This window comes from Catharus ustulatus, chromosome 5 (assembly GCF_009819885.2).
Source record: "Catharus ustulatus isolate bCatUst1 chromosome 5, bCatUst1.pri.v2, whole genome shotgun sequence".
Lineage (NCBI taxonomy): Eukaryota > Metazoa > Chordata > Aves > Passeriformes > Turdidae > Catharus > Catharus ustulatus.
Genome location: NC_046225.1, coordinates 17,191,438 through 17,211,795, shown reverse-complemented (window position 1 = coordinate 17,211,795; position 20,358 = coordinate 17,191,438). Strand labels below are relative to the sequence as shown.

Here is a 20,358-nt window from a genome sequence, read left to right as displayed (position 1 = left end):
TCCCAGCCTGGCTTCTTTGACAGCTACTTGTGAAGCATTTAGTAATCAAGGGACTACATGTCCTACCAAAGTCCTTTGGCAAAGAAAAACAGAATTTGTACTTGGTATTATTTCAGATGTGAAGTTATAAGCTGCTTTTGTGCAGTATTAAGTAAATAGTTAAGGACAAAGCGGTTTTTAACAAAAAGAGGTAGTGAGATACTCACGGATTAGTTTTGCACTCCAGCAAGCCTCAAAGAATTGTCTAGAATATCTCCCCATTCTCAGGATGTAGCTTTTTCTTTTCAATGAGCCTGTCACCTCCTGTCAGCATCCCCTCTGCCTTCCTTCATCCTCTTAATTAATGACTGTGAGCTCTGCCTTTGTTCTCTCCATTCGGCTTTAAGCTAGAGAAATTAAATCGAAGGAATCCTCCAGAAGGCTTTGTACCTGCACATGAAGGTGTCATAAATAGCTTGTTAATGATTTTAGAAGTGACTAATAAGTAGCTACATTGGGTAACCTTTCAGCATGCTGAATAATTTGCTAAAATCATAATCATTTCAATAGGGGATAGTTTAGTACCAGTATGGAACCAGGCAAATTGAAACTCATGCCAGCAGTGTTGTTCACTTGGGCCTCTGTGGCTGAGAGGCTTCCCCCAGGTGTCAATACTGGGGCACAGCCAAGAGTGAGGGGCAAATTAACTCAAGGGCCAAAGCCTAAGGCAGATGTTAGGCCTAAACTCATTAAGTTTCCTTAGCAGAATACCCTGTGAATAAACTAATCTAGTCCAAATACTTCAGCTAAAAATGATTGTCACCCTCAAGGAATAACCCCTGCAGTAGTTTTAAGCCCACTGGAGATAAAACACCACACAGCTGCTGGCTCAGCCTTCCTTTCCTTCACCCCCACTCTGATGGAATGGGAAGGAGGATCAAAACTTCTAAAACTTTTAAGAACAGTTTAATGGCTGAAAACAAAGTAAAATGCAATAATGAGGGTAAATAATGATAATGCAAAGGAAAAAAAAACACCTATATGATGCACAACACAATTTCTTACCATCCATTGACTGATGACAGATCCCCCTTCCCAAACCCATATCAGCCACACTTCCAGGTAACTCCCTCAGTTTAAGTACTTGGCATGACATTCTGTGGTCTGGAATATCCTTGTGGTCAGTTTAAGTCACCTGCCCTGGACATGTTCTTTACTAATTTCTTTTTCAAACCTCCTCACTGGCAGAGCACAAGACAAGGGAAAAAAAAAATCCTTGACTTAGGATAAACACGACTCAGCAAAAACCCCATAGCCTCAATACCATTTTCATTCCAAATCTAAAGCACAGCACTGCAACAGCTCCTGAGAAGAGGTTAATTTTATCCCAGCTGAAACCAGGACACCTCCAGAACTAGTAAGTGCAATAAAAATTAATTCTTCAATTTTGTGCACCTATTCTGCCATTAAAACCACATTTCTTATCTTTGTTTGTTTGTAGCAGGTGCAACATCATAGCAGTGCACTGGAAAGTTATCAAATACTTTCAAGTATTAATTTAATACTTTATGTTCTAGCTGTTTCTGTCAAAAAACTAAAAAAACTCTAAAACTTGAGCAATGACAAGACCTTGATGTACTTACTGTTCACATTCACGGGTGATTTTCAGAACTGAAGATTAAGGCAAAAATGTAATTAAGCAAATAACAAAAAAATTAACAAAATTGCTTGTTTGCAGAAGAGATATCCTTACACCCACACTCCGCAAACACATTCATATCTCACGCCTGAGGGGAATACATGCATTAACAGAAGCTTCATTTTTTATGGTTTTTTGTGCTTTAATTGGGACTGGAAAATGGGCTTCTATGACTGGCCACATACCAATTTGGGACACAGTGAGACTACAGCTGCACCAGTGTATGGTTCCTATCACTTATGGCAGGAAAGTGCCCAGCCTTAATTGTTACCTAATAATATATTACTTACAAATTTGGTAAGATTTTAGGATGCTCGTGTCTAAATCTAAGTGTGTAGAAGTAAAAGAAATATTTTGGGAAGAATGAGCCCACTGAGAGCTCTGTGTCTATATCATTAACAGACATGACACTGTGCACAAAATAAAATGTTCCTATGACTAGTGACAAGAAATCATAGTGTTTCTCTTTCCAGACAGGCCAAGAAAAGGCTTTTTTTAAAACCACAACTGCAGATCTCACAGTATCAGCAAGCATGTCACAAATCCTTACCCTGAACCAGACTGCTTGCTCTGAATCTGTCGTACAATCTGTGATGAAACATCTAAATTTTTCCTTTTGAAATGCTTACACATTTGAAAATATCCTTGAAATTTTCTTCTCTTCAAATATTTCAAAAATCTTATTCAAAACAACACAGTTCAACACAGGCTTTGGCAAAACATATGTGTCAGGGAGAATTGAGATTGAAAATATCTGAATATTTACAGTAAATTCACGAATACAAGCCGCACTGACTATAAGCCGCATCTCTGGGTGTTGGCAAATATTTTGGTTTTTGTCCATAGATAAGCCGCACACGAATATAAGCCGCTCTGTCGTTCGCAGCGAGGACCCGCGTGCAATTATTAACAGAACCGCGGGAGGGCGGGGTTTACTGGCTGAGCTAAGGCTGTGCAGGCTCGGCCCGCTAGGGGCCGCTGACGGGGCCAGGTGGTCCAGCACGGTGCTGCAGCTCGGGGCCGGCCGCCGCTGCCACTGGGCTCGGTCACCCCGGGTCGGCGCTGCCCCGCGGTGGCAGGCAGGGACGGAGCTTCCCCTGCTCCTACGGCAGCGGCGGCGGGCGGGGACGGAGCTTTCCCGCGCCCGTGGCGCCGGCGGCGGGCAGGGACGGAGTTTCCCCGCTCCTGCCGCGGCGGCGGCGGGCGGGGACAAAGCACCCCGTCGGCTCCCCGAGCCGCGGCAATGGCTGCGCGGGGCTCCCGTCGGCTCCCCGGGCCACAGCAATGGCGGCGCGCGCTTCCCCCCCCTCCCCGAGCCGCAGCAATGGCGGCGCCGGCTTCCCCCCCCGCTCCCCGGGCCGCAGCAATGGCGGCGCCGGCTTCCCCCCCCCCCTCCCCGGGCCGCAGCAATGGCGGCGCCGGCTTCCCCCCCCTCCCCGGGCCGCGGTAGGGGCGGCCCGGGTCCCCCCTCTCCTCCCCGGGCCGCGGTAGGGGCGGCCCGGGTCCCCCCTCTCCTCCCCGGGCCGCGGTAGGGGCGGCCCGGGTCCCCCCTCTCCTCCCCGGGCCGCGGTAGGGGCGGCCCGGGTCCCCCCTCTCCTCCCCGGGCCGCGGTAGGGGCGGCCCGGGTCCCCCCCCCACCTCCCCCGGCCGCGGTAGGGCCGGCCCGGGTCCCCCCTCTCCTCCCCGAGCTGCAGCAATGGCGGCACCGGGCCCCCCCCCCCCCCCGTCTCTCCCCTGGGCTGTGGCAGAGGAGGAAAGAGAGCTCTCCCGCCTCTCTCCCCGCCCCCCGTTCTGCCTACACGGAGCCAGGCTCCACCCGCGGTGCAACAAAGTAGCGATTTGTAACAATCGCAAAATGCCGACTTTGCAGCTGCTCGGCTCAGCACTCTGGCAGGCACTTCTGAGGTTGTATTAGCCGCTCCTGATTATTAGCCGCATTTCCGGTTTAGGAGCAAAATCTTAGTCAAATTGGTGCGGCTTGTATTCGTGAAATTACTGTATTTCTTTGAGCATTTCCCACCCCCACATTTTCCAGATCTTCAGGTCCCCTGCCAAATTTTCAATTCCCTTTCTTTTCTCAGACATAGACCTCAGCTGGCTAAATTATCCCCACAACTGTGCAGCCATAGATCAGGGTTCCCAGTCTCACAGCTAATAGCTCAGTGGTTTCTGAATGTGTAATGCTTGAATTCCAGCAGTGAAAACAATGTGAAAGTCTTCATCTGGGAGCCTGATCCAAAACTATCAAAAAGAATGGCAGAATATTTCTGTGTTAAAATCCAGGGCACAGAATCTGGTCCAGTCTAAACAGTGGCCTCAAGAGAAAACAAAGTGAAATACTTTTTTTGGGAGACATTTTTGGGGGGGGCTAATGGAGATTTTTGGTTTAGGTCACTTATTTAGTTCTGGTTTGGTTGTTTGTTTTTTTTCTTGCAGAAAGGTATTAGAAACCAGATTACAGTATCATGCTTCAAATTATAATATAAAACAGCAAGGAGGAAAATATTTGAGTTACAGCATGAAAAAATCATAAGGGATTGCTTTTCTTCTTCTATTTTTTTTAATTATTTGAGCCTGGAATCCCATTTAATGGTCCCTGAGACTCACACACTCAAAGGCCACTGGCAATCTGTTTACAAAGCATGATGCTGGGGTTCTTTTTCTGCTTGGGAATGTGCTTGTTCCTTTGTTCCCACCCAAGTCATGTCTCACTAGCCTTGACTAACCTTCAACTCTGTAACTCTGATACATCACATTTACTCTCTGGTGTGCTTTGTAAACCTTGATACCAAAATATAAATGGGAAAACATGACTCCACTGTAATTTCTTCCATTTGTAGGAAGATGAATGTGTATGGCATCAATGTTTCTTGGCTCTCTGACAGCAGAGCTGTCACCTCCTGATCTGAGGCAAGTTTTAATGGCAAAAATCAGTAGTGGTCTCTGACTTGGTACTCAGAGAGAGGCATTAGTGAGACAGAGATCCAAGTACTTTTTGATTAGTGCATTTCTCCAGGCAAGAGTCTGATTGAGTAGTAATTTCCAGGCTGAAGCCCTTTGGACCACGGGGGTATCCTTTACCTGTCAGAATAAACTCGGTGGCAACTAATTCCTTGACTTCAGTGGGCTGAGACCTTTCAAAACTGTTTCACAGAATGGATACCTACAATCAAGTGAAATACAACAAACCAAAACCGAGAGCCTGATTTTGGCAAAATTTCTTATTACACCAAGACTTTTGCACGTTTATATTTGGCAACACCTGTACTTTGTGGGGAAATAGCATTAGAGAGGTTATTTATAGATTAATGTTTAAAAATACAGAAAGATCTGTTATACACAGTTGAGGTACAGAAGTTCCACTTTTCAAAACATGCAATACAGGGAGAAATCTACCCCTTGAGGCAAATCTTACCAATTTTAAGAGAAAGATAGTACAGTTCACTTCAGCCTATATTTCTCTCATATCAGCAGCTGTGATACACAGCTTATGCAGACATAAGAGTAGCTAATTACTGGTTTACATTCCATGCAAAGGTGTTATCCCCATGGACTTCACTGGGAAAATAACAACTCTTTAAAAGAATAGTATACTGGTCCTTTTTACCAAGGATGTTATTGGAAATTGTAATCTCTGATAAACACACGAGTTTTTCTGGTAAAGGACCATGGTAACAGAGCAGACAAGATGTAAGCACTTTATTCTTCCTAGGTGGTTTTTTTAATTGCATTTTTATTTATGCATTTTCTAAGGTCAAATATATACTGTGCAAAATCATTTACAAGCCCATTTAGCATCTGTTCCATACAGTGTGTAAGAGCCTGTAAAATTTTCTTTCTTTGATGTATGTATCAATGCTTCATGGTGTTTACTGGACACATTTAGGAAAACAAAAACCTATGATTCTACTACAAACATTTGTTTCACTTTTCTGTAAATAACAGCAGCTTTATACTTTCCTGTAACTGAATAAATCACTGCTGAAACCCAAGAAAAAAAAATCAAACAGAAACAAACCACAAAACTAGATCAAACTAAATACTTACTGCTTTCTGTAGAAAATAGAGACCAGGGCCAGGTTTGTTAGTGGGTGGTTTTTTCTTTTTTTTTTTTTTTTTACATTAAAATAGATAACTTAGAACTAAATGCTTTTTGGCTTCGTATTTTTAAAATGCTGACACGAAAATGTAGCCACAAAACCCTCTCTCACAAAGCAATCTGATTTCACTTAAAATTTCATCTTTGAAAGCAGTTGTCAGTAAATTGTGAGAGACTCTGTAAGTTAAAACCTGCTGAAAAAAATATTAGGAGAATAAAGCAAAATTTCTTGCTTTTGTGTCCTCCCAGCTTGACTGTATTACAGCCTGGAGGTGCAGGAGCTGTCACATGAGCCTGTGTATGCTGTGATGTGCCGTACAGATTCCTCCACTAATGAGAAGCCATGAGCACTCTCCCATGTCCTGCTGCATTTTACTCAGCCTCATCTCTTTGCAAGCATCTCTTCTCATCATTTCTCAGCAGCAATTTCTTTCTTTCACAGAGGAGGATGGAGACAGCTTGGTGGGTGTTTGTGGGTGTATGGCTTCTGAAAGCTGAATATTGTAGAGAATAATACTCGGCTGCTTATCGTCCCTGTCTCAATCACTTTTTAAACAATATGAACTATAACTTAGGGAGGTACAAAGATAATTGCATATAAAAAAATAAGAAAGCTGCAGTGCTGGAAAGAGAGGATAAATATCACAGACACTGAGTATATAATGCCTGAAGAAATAATATGCATGTCTGACAGTCTGGACAGGTTGTGCAAGCCTTCTCTTAGCTCTGAGCAGTAACTGAACCCCAGGAACTTAAGGAAAACATCTGGAACCTCAATTCCAATATTCTGCTCTCATCACTAAACTTCAGCTTTTCTTTAACATTTAATTGCAGTAGATGACTTCAAATGACACAGTAATCCCTGTGTGTTTGGGTTTTTAATGTGAGAAAATACTGAGGGAAGCTACAGAAGGGATCTCTTCTGCCTTTAGCTTGAGCATAGCATACAGGCATGAGTCAGCTCTCCTCAAACAATTGTACATGGCAGGGCTTTGAGTTCTTGCAGAGAAAAATGCCTGCTGTAGGCCAGTCCTGCTATCACCCCTCTTCTAGGGAGCAGCAAAATCCAGTTTTGCTTCTACAGCCAAGAAGCCACCTGCTAGCACTGCCTTGCCTGTCACCTGCTGCTGCTCCCTGAAATTGGAAGTTTTGAAAAGGAGATTAACAGAAGTTCAGCCTTCCACACTGCTCTGAAGTGAAGAAGGGAGAACTAGCCTGGACCAAGCTCTATGCTGTTACACTTCTAGTTCTCCAGGGGAAAAAAAATTCAGGACAGCTCTGGTACCTCATGGCTGGACCATGGTGCCAGCACTCTCACTTTGGAAGAACCCAGCTCCGAACTTCCGTGGCTTTTAGGACGCCTTTAGAATCATTAACAAATTCCAGGTTTGTGGTTTGTCAGCTCCCTTTCTTTGAGCTACTGCACAGGATGGCATTTTTCAAAGCTTGCCATGCTGCTAGGCAGCTCCCTGACTGTTTCTCTCCAGAGAATGTTTCCAAATAGGAAGTAGGACAAATATGTAGGACAAATGTGAATTTTCCCATAGATGGAGCACAAGCAGGTTCAAAAAGACTTAGCTAAAGGCTCCCACAAAGACTGTCACTGGAGATGCATGGCTGAGTGTATGGTGTTAAAGCTGTGAAGGCTGAAGCATCTTCCAGCATCAGCTGAGAGATCTGCCATCCAACTGTGGCACAGGTATATGGGAGAAAAGGCTGAGCAAATGTTCTCTGGCAGACCTCACCAGTGCAGTGTAAGATCTCACCTTGCTTACTGGCTATGACACATCACAGCTGACATACCTGGTGGCTCATGCAAGCACTCCCAATTTGTTTTAGTTCAGAGTAACACAGATTCATTTAAATCATCCTTAGCACTAAAGCAGATCGAAATCTTTTATAGATTTGGGAGATGCTATGACTGTGAGGACGTCCTTTCATCCCTCCTGAAAGGATGAGAGAGAAAGGAAAGGTAAGGAGCAGATAGTGGTGCAACTTCTTCAGAAATCCCAGAAGACCCACAGAAGTATCTTTCTGGACCCTAAAACATTAGGGGCAAATAGTGTTGCAGGGAGCTGGAATTTGTCCAAGGAAGGGTGAAGGGTCTGGGGCACAAGTGTTATGAGAAGCAGCTGAGGGAGCTGTGATGGTTTAGCCTGAAAAATCTGATTATATCACATTTGGACTAGGAAGCACTAGGCAAAAATTCGTCTGAGAGAGAGGAGGGAATAAAGCAATAATCTACTTGGTGGAGACTGGCCACTAGTGCCAGTGAGTGATCTGTAATTCCCTTGGTCCCAAAGAGCCTCAATTTGGTGCCAAGTTCCATGAGATGGTTTGTTTAGCTTGCAAAGAGTCCTTGAGCAATTGTTACTTCTAACTTCACAGCTCACCTTTTCAGCTTATAATAAGATCATTAAACAAGCAAACCATTCCAGCCTCTCTGCAAGAACAGGAGGCTTCTTTTCTGCCTCATCTCCTCAGCCTCTTCTCCAGAAATCACTATTTTACTTTGATTTCTTGCCTTCCTGTTTCCTGGTGAATCACATTGTGAGAAATAAGTGTTTTGTAATCTCTTGTCTTTTCCTTAACTTTTCTTTCAAAGGTGCAAGAACCTCAGGAAAAAAAAAAAAAAACCACAACAACTCCTTCAGACAAGATCAGTTTCACATGTTATGAACTGTAGGACAAGGTTTCAAGAGAGAAGGCTCTTCACAAAGCAAAGAGTTTGCCATCTACCCTGCAAACAGGAGGTCATGGTCTTTCTCTGTGAGACTACACACACAGATTTTCACACAGGGAAAAGACCAGTTTAACCATCTCTCCATGATGTTGAAAGGGAGAAGAAAAAGTTGTTTTATGGATCTGAGTAAGGATAAAATAAAGGGTTCACATGAAATTCAACAGATAGGAGATACAGACAGGAATAACACTCCTTCCCTGCACAAAGCACTGAAACTCAGGAGACCTCAGATGAAGAAATGTCGCCTTTGAACAGTTAGCTTTTCCCAACTCTACTGTGAATTTTTCCAGTAGATTGTTTTGGGGTTTGAATAGGGCTTTGGGTTTTTTTTGTTTGGTTTTTTTTTTGGTTTTTTTTGGAATATTTGTAAACTTTCAGTGGTTAAAACATTAGACATCAAGAGTTTCCATGACTGAACTATATGGTTTGTAAAAAAATACCTTCTTGAATTTCTTTAAGTCTTCATGTGATAGTTTTTCTTCACTCTAACACCTGAGGTACTGAAAGAATGATAAAACAGTTGTTTTATGCCAAAAACTCACAGTCCTCAAGTGATTGCTTTTCCAACTTGAAAAATCCTAAATTGCTTGATCATTCCCAATGCTGAGGGTCTTCCATACTTTGATTGACCTTGATGTGTATAGATATCCCTCTCCTAAAGCATACTTTGGAATTTTTTCCAGTAATGCTACTCAAATGTAAGGCTGCCAGAAATACAGTGTTCAAGAGGTGGGAATTAGGAATTTATAGTGCAGTAATAATGACTTCCACCTTGTTGTCTACTCCTTCATAATAGTTTCTGACCTTACATCTGCTTTCAGTATTGCTACTGATCATTAAACCAATGTTGAGGCATCATGTTCTGTTTTTAACCCAAACATCTTCCATTTGAAGGACTAGAAGAAAGCTGGTGAACCATTGCTGAATGAGTTGTTAGGATTGTTTTTACCCCCCAATATCCTCCACTTTGTTTTGTTTTTTTCTTTTACACTGAATTTGATTTTTTTTACTATGCAACTGCCCAGAATGGTGATGTAAATGACATTGCCCCCCCTTCACAGGTAAGAAACAGAAGAATGAATATTATACAGGGATTTCAGCAGAACAGAGGGCAAAAAATGGGTCTGCCACATCCTCGATTTTCCTCAATGTGAGAAAGCCATATTCTTCTCAAGCTGCTTTCATGTTCCTGTATACCCACAGTGTTTCAGGGGGGTCCACACAAAAGCAGCCATTTTTCTTTGCTTCCAGCACTGGGAAGCATGTATACAAAAGGGCAAAAAAACCTACAAGTAAAGACAGGGGTGAAAAAACGAGATTCAAGAGACTTTAAGGAATACAAACAAATCCTGACATGCCAGAAATTGGTTATGAGGATAGGGGTTTATGTCCTTAATGCCAAGAGGTCCAAAAGCATCTGTCAAAGCAGTTAGTCAAGCTAAATCCAAAGAATCACCCTAAAACCTTGGTATCTTGTAACCAGCTGGCTGATGAGAATGGAGTAGGGAGTATGGAGTTGCTTGAGCCACAGGAAGGAGACATAACTGGAACGAGGCGACCAGGACAAGGCTCTGAAGGTGAGAATTTGATGTTTCTTCCTTCACCAGGAGAGCAGGTGTGTGTACACTGCCAATGTTCCTGGCAAGGCTGCTGTGGGCTGGTATGAGATTCCAGCTATGAAAGGACAGGAAACCTGCTCCTGCAGCCTGGCCATGGAGAGATCAGCAGCTGTCCTGGTCTGGTGCTGCTGCACAACTTTGTGAGAAATCATCAGCTTTTAATAAGGAAATTAATCTTGCTGCTGGCCCGGCTTCACATTCAAAACCCCCTTCAGATTTAGCGCTACAAAAGATCTGACAGCATTTGGGGAAGTAATTGAAAACACTGCGGCCTGGACACAGGTTTGGGAAGCATATGGGCAATATCCTGCAAATAATTTCCATTTATAGCTGTTATTTCAGACCAGATCTTGTGTATGGAACTGCAGCTTCTATTATCTCCTTTTCTCTCCTACCTTCTCAAAACTTCCCATCTGTTTGGCTCTCAGATTAACTGGGCATTTTACTACAACGGGAAAGCTCCTCCAATTTATTATCTTGAAGGGAAATTTAGTCAGCAACTCAGATTTGCTGGCCTGCACATTAACTCTTAGTTTTCTGCAGTTTAGTAGATTTCCCTACAAAGCAACCTGCTACATGCCACACATGGAGACTACCATGAGATTTTGGGATGTGCAGGTGCCTGTCTGATACAGATACCAAGGAGCAACTACCCAGACACCTGTTTGGAGAGCAATACAGCTGGCTGGGAGCAGTCCAGGAGACTTCTAGAGGGCATTAAGAACAAATTCCTTTTCCAGGTTCTGGACAAACAAACCAGAGGAGAAACCTGGTGCTCATCAATGCAGATGAGCTCATTAGCAGGGTTAAGACTCTGATGTCATCTAGCCAAATTTCATAAGGACTTTGACATGGTCCCACATGATACCCTTATCTCCATATCGGAGAGTCATGGGTTTGAAGGGGGAGCTATCCAGTGGGTGTGGAATTGGCCAGATGGACAAAACCAGAGAGCTGTGGCCAACAGCTTGATATCCAGGTGGAGGCTGGTGACAAGTGGTGTCCCACAGCACTCTGTCGTTGTACAGGTGCTAACACCTTTATCAGTGACACAGACAGTGAGATTAAGTACAACCTTAGCAAATTTGCAGATGACACAAAGCTGAGAAGTACAGTTCACACAACAGAAGGAACAGGTGCCAGCCAGAGGGACTTGGACAATCTTGAGATGTGGACACATGAGAAGTGAATGAGGTTCAACATGTGTGAGTGCAAAGTGCTGCACCTGGGTCAGGACAATCCCAGACAGTACAGAATGTGAGAATTCATTGAGAGCAGCTCTGCATAGGACTTGGGGTTTTGGTGGATGAAAACTGACATGTGTGCACTTGTGGCCCAGAAACAGCAGCATCCTGGGTTGCATCAGAAGAGCCAGTGCCAGCAGGTTAAGGGAGGTGATTCTGCTGTCCTGCTCCACTATTGTAAGACCAGACTTGAAGTACTGCAACCATGTCTGGGGGTCTCCAGCACAAGAAAGACAGGAATATAGTGAAGCAAGCCCAGAGGAGGCCATCGAGAAAATCAGAGGGCTAGAGAACCTCTCCTATGAAACAAGATGACAGAAATGGTATTGTTCAGCTTGGAGAAGATAAGGCTCTGGAGAAACCTTAAAGCACCCTTCCAGTTCCTAAAGGGGTCTTATAACAAGAGAGAAAGCAACTTTTTTACATGGACAGAAAATGATAAGAAAATGGGAATGGTTTTTAATTAAAGGAAGAGATATTCTGTTTAGCTGTTCAGATGAAATTCTTTACTTAGAGTGTGGTGAGGCACTGGCACAGGTTGTCCAGAGAAAGCTTTGAATGCCCCATCCCTAGAAGTGTTCAAGGCCAGATTGGATGAGGCCCTGAGGGTTGGCATCCATGCCTATGGCAGGGGGCTTGGAACTGTATGATATTTGAGGTCCCTTCCAACCCAAATCATTATAAGATACCATGAGCCCTGGTACTGTATGGCAACTGCAGTCCAGAGTAAAACTGAAACTACCATGTCACTGGCTTCTTGGTCACAGCCATTTTTCAGAGCCAGAGGAGAAATTTCTTTCTTGCTTATAGGCATATTTATTAAAAGGTTCCTTGAATGAAACCAGGGATGTTGAACATTTTCTAAAGAATACAAGCAAAAACCCACAGACAAAAAAAAGCTCTGTATTATCCATATTGGAAAGTCTTATCAAGGACACAATCTAGCCTAGGACAGAAATTAGATTAGTAGTAGATACTCATGTCTAGAGGCAGACAAACACTTGGTTGGAAAAGAGCCCAAGGGCTTAACTAAACTGACTGAAATAAAATAAAAGAGTCTTGGGAGACTCTGTAAGTTTGGGCTAGACTCCATTTTGAGCTTCCTGCTCTGATTTTTGTCATGGTGTAAAATTTATGTTGCTCTCATACTTGTCGTCCTGGGAAAAAAAAGACTTTCATAACCAGAAGTGCCTTCTGCTACATCTTTGGTAGCACACAGCTGCCCCAAGCCTACAAAATATATTGCAGCCTGTCTTTTTCAACTTGTGCCATGGGTTTTCTGGCTGGAGAGTGTCTCTTCCTCATGAGCACAGTGTCTGACAGAGTTAGGTTTTGTGACATTTTCAGCATGAGCTCGAGTAGTGCCTCCACACTGGGACAGAGGCTGGGCACAGTCCCTTCCAGACCACACTCTGGCTGATTTGATTTTCTGTGTAACACGGCCCAGAGGAGCCACCTATGGCCTGGAGCTGCAGACAATAATTAATTTGTTAGTGGGTTGTCCCAGCATTGGGTAATTGATGATTGAGGTGTGTACAGGACCCTGCTGAGGCCTGGCACGCGGCGAGGCCGGTCACTTGCTCTCCTCCAAAGCCACGCCATTGAGCAATTTTGTTACACACACCCTTCCAGGATGTTAACAGCTTCCCTGTTTCCTAATCAGCTGGGGCAATTTACACAGTCTCTGGCTGTGCTTTACATCAAAACTCATTCGATTCTCTGGTATGCTGCAATTCTCCTGGAGACAACCATCCTCCAAATGTGCTTTCCACACACACCACGCTCCTTCTTCACCAGTTTTAGATGAAAAGGGCAACACAGTTGTGTGGGCTAATGAAGAAAATCCTTATATAATACATTCAGCTGTTTTCCCCACCAGTTCTCTTATCCAAACCTAGAGATGATATAGTAAAAGACTGATGATGAGAACAGTATCACTGAGCATGGGTTTGAGATGGAAACGACAAGATCTTTTCCTGTCTAATGCAAGCAGACACACAGGAATCTGAGCACCAGCTTAACCCAGCACTAGCTGATCTTTTTACATACACAGAACAGAGAAAGAGCTTGTGACATTGCTGTGGGTAAACTTTTATTGCTACTTTATAGCTCAGCAGCTCAGAACGGGTGTCTGATAACAAATGACCTCGGATGAGAGGGGGAGATCTCCTTCATTCTGAAATACTGCCTGATTGGGACTGAAGTGCCTCATGACATAGCCCAAGCAAATACATTTGTATCAATAAATGCTTACCCATAGGCAGATGGCTGGAATTGCACAGTGGGGCTCCTTCTTGTAATCTGCTGCCACTGAGCCGTTTGAGTCGGATCCAAAACCTCTTAAAGGCAATGGGAGTTTTTTCAATTAACTTCAATAGCAGTTGGGTAGGATCCAGGGAATTAAGTGACCCTGGAGATGTATTCTGGGTGCCTGCTGACACTCTCCAGGGGGGAATTTTCAACTCCTTTGGGGTTTTTTTAGGCAGTTCTGAAACAAGAGAAGTTTAGTTTACATTTTCAGAAATTCATACTGCAGGAATGTCCTATTCCTGTTGAAGTGAGAGGAAATTTTGCCATTTATAGGAATTTATACTTATGACTGCCATTTACTCTACCCCAAGAATTTTACCAGCTCAGGAAACTGCTCAGATTGTCAAACAGATTCTTTCAGTACCAAACAAGCAAGGCTAAAAATAAGTACTTAATCATTGCTCTTGAAATGCCCCCTAAAACTTCTCTAATATTTGGAAACTTTCCACCACTCAATTTCTTGGGAGTTTATAGCAACCCTACCTATGAGATCTATTAACAACAGCCTTTCCATTCCTCCCACGCTTGAATTGTTTTAAGACATTCTGCAGTTAAGCTCAAGTCTCCATAAGTTTTGTGTTAACCTGGTCTACACTTCTCGGATGTAGAGGGTGGCTATTTCCTGGCTCAGTTTTACTTCTGACAGAACACAAAAACTTACTAAGTACTGCTAAGAGCTATGTCATGGCCCACTGACAGTAATGCAGCTTTGACAAATTTATGTGAAAAAAAGCTGGGGGGGAAAGCTTGGTCAATGGTGAGCAGAATTAAAATGGTTCTTTAAGGTGACAGCCCACAAAAAGAAAAATAAAGCCTATGCTGAAGCCCAATCACAATTTTTCCCTTTTTTAAAAAGTAGAATACTAAGGATACTCAAATTGAGATATTTGGATTTTCTAAGACAAAATGCTTTAAAAATTCTCTTTCAAAAGGTAAGAATTTGAGGAGTTTTTTCTGTTGTTGTTGTTGTTGAACCTTAATGCATATATTGTCCATTTTTAATTTGTAAACTTCTAGAAGGCCTGGACAGTCCTTAGGCTCTGGCTGGACATGGTAGGTCATGCACACTTCTTCCTCAAGTCCACCTTTGTTCTGTACCCTCTGCAGGGAGAAGCACTGCCTGGGAAAGAGCCATGGGAGATTCTGCAGCCACAAAAAAAGACGCCCCCCCCACCTCTACCAATTTAGATTCTCCATCAGTTCAATCCCTTCTGCTTATTCAAGGCAAAAGTATTAGCAGAATGGTACAGAAGTTAATTTTCTGTTTGCTGATGTCATCAATGATATCATAGTCCTGGCACACAAGCATCTCTGTACTGTAAAACACTCCACAGAATCTGAATCTGAACATTCCTAGATGTGTGATGATAGACAAAAAGGCCCAACTTTGTAAAGAGTTGGACATTAAAAGGAGATTCTTCTGGAAGGCAATTTTGTCTTTCACTAGCTTGTCCAATCAATCTCACCCAATCTTCCAAACCGTGTCTGAGCTATTGAATATATTTCAAGGCTGTAAACACAGGACAAAGTCAGTGTAAAAATCTAGCCATCAAGTTAGCTAGTTGGGAATATTTTTCTGCATTTTGTGTTGACTGGAACAAGAAATAATTTATTTTTGGAGTACCAGATCACAGAAATAAATTTCTAAAACAAAACTCCTGCAAAACACAATTATTATTCAACTCATTTTAACAATTCGATAAATGCAGTGCAATGACTTCCGTTAGCTATTCTCCCAGCCAAGGTCTACTACATCATTAAATATTATTGAGTTGGGTCTGCCATTTTGCTTGAAATTATGCGCCTGGCATTTCAGTCTATGGCCATAAATGCTGGAAATGTCAGTTATATAAGCATCCATCTTTTTCACTACTGTCTCCCATCAAACATTAATGGTAGGAGCTTTAATCCATTCTACACAGTCCCAGATATCTACATTTGCTAGGAAAGGAACTGTAACAGAGTGCACTGACAACTCACAGTAAGTAATTACTCTCAGAAATATCTCAGTAAACTCAATTTGCTCCCAGAAGTCTTTTAAATTATATCTCGTTAGAGTGCAATGTTTTTTCAAATGACAAGGTCACACAAAAAAGCAAAACTCTATTTTATCTTTATCAGAGCTTTACTCCCCCCACCATAAAACTGTTATAACATATAATTCCAACCAGATAGAGATATTGTGTTTTACTGTTGGAGCCCAGGAAAGCTATAAAGCAAGCAGAATTGTTGTTTACAGTCACAATAAATTTGGAATATCGTATAGCATTCTAGGTGAGGCAAACACAACTACTGATGTCAGCTGAGTGGAAAGAAGTAATTTTTTATTATTATTTTTTGAACTTTGCCAGTAAAATAAATTTATTTTGGATTTACACTAAAAAAATTCTCATGAATCAGAAAAGCTTCATCTCAAGCTATATTAATATAGCAGAACATACACTTTATCTCATCACCCTACTTATCTGCCTTGGTGACTTTACAGCAAGAGATTATAGAAAAACAACATGGATTATGTAGTTGACCAACACTTTGAATTTTATTACAAGTCTTGATAGTTAGCTTTCTTTCTTATAATCTCAGTTTATGAAGCCATGTAATTAGGAAAGTTAAAAAAAAAAACAAACCACCAACCAAACACCTCAAAAGCAGCAATAGCATTGCATTTTTTGTGGGTACTAAAGCTGCATCTTGTATTAATAGAGATTTCAATTTAACCAAAGAAGAGGTAGAAGCAGCCAAGCAGAGTCTTCATTAAGTACATCTTTAATTTTGTTCCCATTTGAAAAACTACACCCTTAATATGTGATTTTATTCTTAAATCCAAGTTATCTGGAACATTAAAAGCGTGCACCAAATTGAAACCAAGCAGCACTGGTATATCTTAGCAAGTAACTATCTCCAAAGAAATTCTTCAAGGAATTCAGAGGATAAAAGTCTGCCAACACAGAAAATGCACAGCCCAGTTTGAGAGCCACTGCACAAGGGATGGGATACACCATCCTTCTGCAAGCAGGGGTAAGCCCAAGTCTTTCCAGAAATGTACCTCAATAAACACACTTACTCATAGAAGAAATCAGAAAAGCAGAAATAATTTTGGAAGAATAGATGTCTGCAGAGCAGGGGTTTTTCTTCATGAGTATATTGTACAAGAGTCATTTGGGAGAGGTTTGCAGGAAATTTAATGGAGATAGCAGAAAGCTGTCAACAGCCAAGAAATATTCTAAGCAGTAGTTGCACTTCTATAAAATTCACCATCTTGCATTTTAATTATTTCCATTTTTTTTTAAATATATGACAATCACAGGCTTAGAATTCCAAAAGGATACCTCCAACAGACAACCCCATCCTTCCCAGAAAGTTACCTTCTCCAAGCTCTGCCAATGAAAATAGGAGCCAGTTTCTGACAAGGGATCTTCTATTGTTGTATTTCCTTGCATTGCTTAGTCAAGACAACATATAAGGCAAATACCTAAATTAATTCTTAAAAGCAAAGACCACAAAGGTATAAGTTTAGCTTGATACTGGATTACAAGGGCTGAAAAACCTTGTTCAAAAGTTTTTGAGAGTGAGAAAATTAAATTATTAAATGAATTTGCACCAATTTGATGGGAAGTTAAATGCTAGCTTTCTAAACACACCAAACATGACCCCTGTGTGGTCAGTAACATAAGCTCAGACAAAAAAGCACTCAACATCAACACCCAGCATCAGTCCTTCAGGCTCTTAGTGGGCTTTCTGACCCTGGGTTTTGCTGCTCAGTTTCTGACAGCTATAAACCCATACCTCCCCAACAGGGGAGGGTGCAAGGGCTTGAAAAAAATCTTGCTGACATGCCATGACTGCCTCTTGCTGCTACTGTGGCATCTGCTGTTATTTGCTACAGGTAGTTAAGATATAACCTTATTCTGTTTCCTCAGAACCAGCAGTGGCTGAAATACAGAAGGGTCTGTGTGCGCTGGGGAGGGTGGAAGGACTCAGCAGAGAATTAAAACTCTCTCCTAAATGTATCCTGTTAAAGGTCTTAAGGGAATATAAGCCTGCCCACTTGGATGATACAGCACTATCTCTTGAGAAATCTCTTCAGAGGAGTTCTCTGGACATGTTATGCAGTAAGAATTATGAAATCCTCTTTGAACAGGACAATGAGGGAGTGAGGAGCTGAGGTGAGAAAATAATTTCTCCTCTCCCAATATTTCTTTGATCTTCACTAAGGATTCATGTCTATGAAGAAACTTGTCGATGCAAAGTCTCAGAATAGTTTTTAAGGGATGTATGTCCACATTCTGAAAATAGCCTGTGAAACACCAGAAGGCAACTGCTTGGGCACAAAGCAGAAATCACAGTGGAACAAACCATCTTCCCCCTTCTGAGCTGTATCTGTGCATCAGAGCCCAAAGTCAGACTTGAGACTTTTTCTCCCTCAATGCCTCACACATGACAGTGTCTGTGGAACACTTGGTGCAACAGTAAAAGTCATCCAAGAGAAAAAAATAGAATAGAAAATTAAAAATTGCCATCAGATACTGTATAGATATAAGGTAATTTCCTGTATCCTTATACTATTTAGACTATAATTTGCATAATCAGCAAATACTGTTCCAATCTCATCTCTTTTCAGCTCTTCTATGTAGAACAGCATTAACAAAGTAAACACCTCCAAGGATTAATTTTAACGATGTCTGACCAAGCTACCCTGCTCATAACTTCTCAGTTGCTGAACTCGCTGCTGACAACCCAGAAATGAGTCAGACTGTTCAATAAAATCTCAAATAGGTCAAATCTGCCACTGATGTGCATCAGGTAACTTCATGAATTGAAGTTTACACCCCCGCAGATGTGGTCCACCTGACTTCATGAAGAGAGCTGTGTCTTTTTATTCCAGACATAAATTTGGCTATCAGCAATAGGGGTGCTTTGATTCATATCAGCTAGGAGTTTAATCCCATGACTGCAAAAGAGCTGAGCTAATTTATGTCACTGGAGAAAACTGGGGCAAATGGCTATACCTGTAAAACCATAGTCTGAGCTCCCTCTTTCTCTGGAATCAAAAGTTTCAAAGCCAACTCACAGTCTGAATTATCTTTTTTTTTTTTTTTTTGGCACAGTTCTTTAGATAATACACACAAAACACTGATATATTTTAAGAAGGTTAGAACCAACTGATAAAAAAGTTAAACAAACATAATTGGAAGCCAGATTTATCTCTTTCTGTACAAATATGCCTTATGCTTGCATTTGTCCAAGTTTTTTGCTGAGTTTTGACTTTTAGCTCAGACCTTCATTTTGTCTTGCCCCAAACAAAATCAGAATTTTTCAAAGCCCAAATGAAAACAACACATTGAAGCTCTGCACAATGGCTTTGGCTGGAGGAGAACAAAGGCTTTCATAAAACCCACAGTTTTCAGTAGAAAAGCACTAGGATGGAAAATTTTCAGCCAGCCCTGCCAAATAACTGCATCCTTTCTTTCTGACATTTTTACCTGGCTGGTAACGCTTCACTCCACAGTGAATCCCATTGATTTTCTCTGAGAGAAGCAATGTCTGTGCAGTCAGCACTGCCAGACAGTGATCCCTGAGCCATACCACCCTGGGAGCACAGTCAAGTGATGCCAGGCTCTACAGACTCATGTGAGATAGGATTTCCTCTTGGTTTCTTGTCTGCCTTCTAAAATTTAAGATGAAGGTCAGTACTTCACCATTGCCTTAATTTATCCAAGCAGAAAGAGCATTTCTAGTTCTTCTAAGATTCTTCAGCTTATCAGACGCGTTATTCCTACCTCTGTTATTTGAACTCAGAATAATGAGAGTAATAATAAAAAAGAGATCTGTGTTTCCATTTGCTTTTTCATTAATCTGAATTTATGATCAGCAGTTTATCCAGAGGTCTTGGAGGATCTTCTCTGAGAATATCCAGAAGATGGTGGTCTCTGTCTCCTTAAATTGTAAAGATTTCTAGAATTTTGTAAATCTTTAAGAGTTCAAAATCAAGACTCTATACATACGCTAAGAACTTTGAGCTAGTCCAGCCCCACATTGTTTGACTTGGAGCAGGACTCAGTGGGTAAAATTTAATTCATTCTGCCCAGTTTAGGAGATCATCCCAGTCCCTTCTGCTTTAACAATGTACAAATCTAGGCAGTGAGCAGCAGAATGTAATCAAGCTTTGGCTACCCTTCCTCATTCTCCTGGTTCTATATTTTATTGCAACCCTACAGAGATATTAAAAAACCCCAAAGCCCATCATAACAGTAAGCCTGAAATCATAATGATTGGATGAAAAGCAAATGAAACAAACCAAGTAACCAAAGCTGCTGCTTCCCCCCTCCATTTTTACCTTTTAATTACTCCTGTTCTTTTTATTGTATAGATTCCAATTTAGAGCTTTTCAGAAGTACCAGAAAACTGAAAGTATCCTACTATACACAAAAATCTAGGCTCTGCTGTTGCTAAATCCCACTCTCAGACATCCCTGCACAAATAAGTCTTTCCACAGAGCATTTTGGCCTCCTTTTGACATTCTCACTGTGAAAATTCCCTCTAGGCTTTCACCAAACTGAAAGATGATCAGAATTTTTGTGGGGCACTGATAAAAACCAAACACAGTGAGTATTTCATGATGCAATTTTGACTGTGGCTTGTATTTCACAAGTGCAGGGAGAAGG

The 20,358-nt window shown here is 41.9% G+C and overlaps 1 long non-coding RNA gene across 1 annotated transcript; it reads right to left on the bottom strand.

The window, feature by feature from the left end:
* Positions 1-239: 239 nt before the first annotated feature.
* Positions 240-13,855, bottom strand: LOC116997076. Its single transcript, XR_004418070.1, has 3 exons — positions 13,638-13,855; positions 1,045-1,220; positions 240-429 (listed from the first exon to the last, which is right to left on the bottom strand). It is a non-coding gene; the product is annotated as an uncharacterized LOC116997076 (long non-coding RNA).
* Positions 13,856-20,358: the final 6,503 nt, after the last annotated feature.